General features: G+C 39.3%; 1 pseudogene; it reads left to right on the forward strand.

Moving 5' to 3' along the window:
- Positions 1 to 5079: 5079 nt before the first annotated feature.
- Positions 5080 to 5256, forward strand: LOC121138505 (annotated as a pseudogene).
- Positions 5257 to 5587: the final 331 nt, after the last annotated feature.

A 5587-nucleotide genomic window follows, 5' to 3' on the forward strand; every position in this document is an offset into this window, starting at 1 on the left:
GAGTTTTCCCCTCCTTTGGACAAATATTATTTCAACCTTGCCAATCAGACTAATCAAACCACAAGTAAGAAAAACACTTGGCCCTGGTTTCAATGGGTACAATCTAATGAATGGGGAGCCTTCACACCCCTAGAACCATTTGTTGTTCTTCAAAATTTGTCTGTTCGGCTCCTTAACATCTCTGCTACTAGAGACCCGAAGGGTGTTCTTAAGAATGTTATTATAAATAAAATCATGAACAATTTTACTGTTCCTGCCAGTCCAGTGTGCTTAAAAGCACCATTATTCTTTTTGCTGGTTAATGTCACCAATACCACAGGAGACACAGTCTCATGTAATGCATCTGAGGCAACCTGCATCACAAGTCAGTGCTGGAATGGGACTTATAATACAGCTGTGGTAATGAGAGTTCCCACATATGTTCCTATCCCAGTCAAAGTAGATACTGGGACTTTCCCAATCTCTCACCTGCTCAGAACAAAAAGAGATTTTGGGATAACGGTGGCCCTTGTCGCAGCAATAGCTGCGATTGCCATGGTTGCTACAATTCAGATTGCTGAGACAGTTAAGAAAATTGTGGAGAAGACGGCCTCCACATTGGCCACTTTGAAATCTATAGATGGTCATTTGAAATCTGGCCTCTTGACAATAAATCAAAGAGTGGATATTCTGCAAGAACAGGTGAATGGCTTGGTAATATTGACCAACTTAGGATGTATTCATTCCCTTTCTTCTTTGTATATTACCTCCAGGGTGGCTGAGAACTTCACAAAAAATTGTAACCTGAGCAAGCAATTTAGTGAATACCTCCAGGGTAACTGACATAAGGAGTTCGAGAATCTGACGGATACCCTGACTAGTCAGATCATTTCCCTGAATGCTATGCGCCTTGAGATGTCCACTGTCAATGCTTTTTTTAAATACACTTAAACAAGTTTTAGTTATATTAAGGAATGGGCTGGCATGGATGTTACACTTTCCATCATGTTGTTAGCCATTTTTGTCTGCCTGTGGTGTCTATGCAGGATTAGGATGTCGCAAAAATCCCAAGCTGCCATGTTGGTACAGGCCTTTGCTTCAGTGGAAGCAGGACAATCCCCTCCAGCATGGTTATCCATGCTGACAGACAACTAGACGTCTGTCTTGCCTTTGCTGAGTGAGTGATACATATCCAACTCAGTCATGCTCAATGACAGGCACCTTCCCTTCTTGCAAAACAAAAGTGTTCCCTTCAACCTAAGACATGAGCCTGTGAGGGCGACACAGAGACTCTATGATGGGTAAGATAGGGACACTAGGGTTGAACCTAAGACAGAAATGACTGAAATCTAATAACACACAGGAGGCTATATTAATTATGAGGCTCTTGGCCTTGCATGTTTCTTACTGGCTAGCTCTGACTTAAGTAATTACTCCATAATTAATAATTTGGGACTGATGTAGCTCTAGAACCAGGCTGGCGGGAAGGCTTCTCTTAAGGAAAAAGCTTCCCTTTACAGAGAGCACTCACCGTCAGGCTGGTGGAATGCAGAAATCAGCTCAATCTATAGGTGCTGTACTGTGCAGCTCCCAACAGTTCCCCCTTTTTTGTTTTTATGTAAGAGGAGTAGCCAAATATATCTGTTATTAGATTTCAGTCATTTCTGTCTTAGGTTCAACCCTAGTGTCCCTATCTTACCCATCATAGAGTCTCTGTGCTAATGGTAAAAAGGGGAATTATGGTATGGGTATGGTTTTTCATTTATTGATACAAATTCAAGGTCAATTTTGTGATGTTTATATTTCTCCTCTTGATTAAGTATTGTGCTTATACTGATCTTTTAAAACATAATGCATAATTAAATACAGATTATAGATAGTTACTTATAATAGTCAGAACTTATAGTTAGGTGAGTTAGGTTTTCTAGATATATAGAGATGTATTTGAGACAGATAGATAGTCTTTAGACCTTTCAAAGACCTTCAGAAAATGGCATTTAAAATGGTTTAGGGCTTTTTGGACAATGAGAAATGTCTGCTCCTGGCAGCACCAATTACATCTGAGAGGAAGATGGGCATTGAAGAAAATTGTTATGGAGTTTTCTTTCAACATGGCAAGAAACTGCTCTTGCCTGTACTGCTTGAATGTTGTTGTATAATCTGGACATGCAGGACCCACAGGAAAGTGACTGCTGAACTTAGCCTTACAGGGTTCCTACTTCATGAAAGAGTCTACGAGACTTTCTGCAGTACACAGAGAAATTACTGACAGAATGCTAATGCAGATGGACAGTTTTGAAATTTCCTGCTTTGCTGAGAAATCTTCTGGACACATTGTGGCCTATGGGCTGAAGATGGATGCCCCAGCATTACAGAGGAACTTTGGGTGACTGTCTAGGTAGCAAGATGTCTCTGTCAATCCTAGTGTTTATATAATATCTTTCTGTGGTCTTTGGTAGAGTTGAAGGTAGCTAGTTATAGTTATAGTTTTCCTTAGTTCTTAGTTATGATAAGAAATAAGCTACATATAGAACTTTGGCCCCACAAGAATGAGATAGATGATATTTTCTTTAAATCTTGCTAAAATATTGTAACTATGTTTTTATTTGGTAACTGTTCTGTTACATAAAATTTGACAGTGTCAAAGTTAAGACCTTTCTTTTTGTTTAAACAGAAAAGAGGAGATGTTGGGGAAAGTCTTATATCAATAAAGCACTGTTGGCCCAATAGGAATCTAGATAGGTGGGACTAGGAGTCCAGGATGACTCTGGGCAGGAGAAACACAAGAGAGTCAAGATGTAACGCCATGGGTTAGTAAGCCCGGAAAGTTCTCAAATAAGAGAAATACGTATTTCTCTTACTGGAGAGGTTTCCGGGCTTTCTACCCCATGGCGTTACTTCTCAACTCTCTTGTGTTTCTCTTTCCCAGAGTCCTCCTGGACTCCTAGTCCCATCTATCTAGATTCCTATTGGCCCAACAGTGCTTTATTGACATAAGACTTCCCCAACTGCTCTCAGTAAGTAAACAACTCCTTATTAGGAGTGAGGCCACGTACCCTTCTATATCTGCTTGGTGACAACCTATCCTAGCGTGCCACCTGGGTGTAGTTGATTGCCTATCGCTGAGTATATTAAGCACCGACTTCCTGGGGTCAGGGCCACTCCCTGTAAGCAAGTTTCTCGAATAAACTGTGAGAAGAAGATTCCTCGTTGCCGTATCACTCTTGCTGCTCAAGTGTGGTCGCGACAATACACAAACTGCAAAAGAAAATCCACATGATTGTCTCATTAGATACTGAAAAATCCTTTGACAAAATCCAACACCCCCTCATGATAAAGGTCTTAGAGAGATCAAAGATAACAAGAACATACATAAACATAATAAAAGCAATATAAGTAAACTAATAGCCAACATCAAATTACATGGAGAGAAACTCAACATCATTATTTTAAAATCAGTAACAAGAAAAGGCTGTCCACTCTCTCCATGTCTCTTCAATATGATACTTGAAGTTTTACCTAGAGAATTAAGGCAACAAAAGAAAATCAATGGGATACAAATTGGAAAGGCAGAAGTCAAACTTTCACTATTTGCAAATGATATGATAGTTTACATAAATGACCCAAAAAATTCTACCAGGAATCTCTGACACCTGATAAACACCTTCAGCAAAGTAACAGGAAACAAAGTTAACTCAAACAAATCAGTAGCCCTATAATATACAGATGATAAATCAACTGAGAAAGAAACCAGAGAAACATCACCCCTTATAATAGCCACAAACAGCATAAAATATCTTGGGGAACTCTAACCACACAAGTGTAAGAACTTTGAGTCTTTAAAGAAAAAAATTAAAGAAGATACCAGAAAGTGGAAATATCTCCATGCTCTCGGATATGTAGGATCAACATAGAAAAAATGGAAATCTCACCTAAAGCAACCTACAGATTCTGTACAATATGTATCAAAATCCCAGCACAAGTCTTCACAGACCTTGAAAGAACAATACTCAATTTTATATGGAAAAACAAAAAACCCAGTATAGCCAAAACAATCTTGTACAACCAGTTGTAAAGAGAAAGGAGTGATGAGCAAAGGGGTCAAGACCAGGCTGAGGAAAACAACAGAAACAGCTGACCTGAATAAGGGGAAGTGTGTGGTCTTCTTACTGACAGTAGGGGAAACCAGCATAGGACTGAACTAGGCCCCCTGAATGTGGGTATCAATTAGGAGGCTGGGTCAGTCTATGGGGCCTCTGGTAGTGAAACAATATTTATCCATAATGTAGGAATGGACTTTGAGAGCCCATTCTCCATAGAGGGGTACTCTCTCAGCCTAGCCACATGGGCAAGGGCCTAGCCCCGGCCCCAAATGATGTGACAGACTTTGATGAACCCCCTTGGAAGACCTCACCCTCCCTGGGGAGCAGGAGGGACAATGATTTTCCTTAAGACTTCAAGTCTTAAGACAGAGACACACCAATGTAGAATACACACATCATTAGAAAATGAAGGGACAAACTCAAGTTTTCTTTAACTGAAAATAAATAAGAAATAGAGTCTGGGTCAAGGAGAAGAATGATGTCAAGTTCTTGTTAACCAAATATGCTTGAAAATGAGACCTATTCAAGTTAATAAATAAAATACGGAAGAGCAATGATTTTCTAGTGTTTTCAGGTCTAAATAGTAAGATGAAGAGGAGTGACTTGCCTGTATCCTACATTTTTCTTCTGCCATCCACATTATTCCAGTGTACCAAAGTTATTTGTACTCTCTTCAAACAACTACATATACATTTTTCTGAAAAGAGCAATAAATGCATGTGGACAAAGGCATAAATTCCGCTGCATCTACATAAAGGACTCAGTAAATAGAAGAAAGAGTTCATGATAGAACCAAATGCCCCATCCCCTGCTCCCCATTGCATTTCTGGGCATCACGTCATGTCTGATATTCATCTGTTTGGGAACGTTTGAAAAGATGCTTATGCAATTTCCATCTTCTGTAAGTATTTATTGCATACCATGAGGGATGGTACTTAAAAGTATTTTGTGAATTTTGCTTATTTGATAAATGGTTAGTAAAAAGCAAAACTCCCATCCCCTTACCTGGCATGGGACATACAATGATCAAAGAAGTGGTTTGCCCACAGCAAGTACAACCATTGGATAACCATCATACTCCAAATGTGCTGATCCCTGAGATTTCCCCAAATGTGGGAAAGTCAACAGCATAATTTGTGGTAGTGGGGTACTGCATGCATTCAGCTTTCCCTAAATAATAAAAGAAATTATATAAAGTGTTTTGATCTCTGAATCCATCCTCAGCTTCACAGAGTATATGTTTGACAGAGATATGCTGTCTACAAATATATTCAGGTTTTAGAAACTAATTTCTTTGATAAGAATAATTAGACTTCTTTCTTGAAGAAGAATTCTAGGAAGTATTAGGCATAAAAGTAAACTGTGTGGCAGAAGGGAGGCTCATCTATCAAGAGAAGCCTGAGATAGTCCCAAGCACATGAGAGTGAAAGCAGAGTGAAAACTGCTTATTCTAGACTGTCGGAGTTTTACAAAATGAACTAGAACTTCCCTGTGTATTATGTACA

Source organism: Mesocricetus auratus, unplaced genomic scaffold (assembly GCF_017639785.1).
Source record: "Mesocricetus auratus isolate SY011 unplaced genomic scaffold, BCM_Maur_2.0 contig_5422_pilon_obj, whole genome shotgun sequence".
In the NCBI taxonomy this organism is placed as follows: Eukaryota; Metazoa; Chordata; class Mammalia; order Rodentia; family Cricetidae; genus Mesocricetus; species Mesocricetus auratus.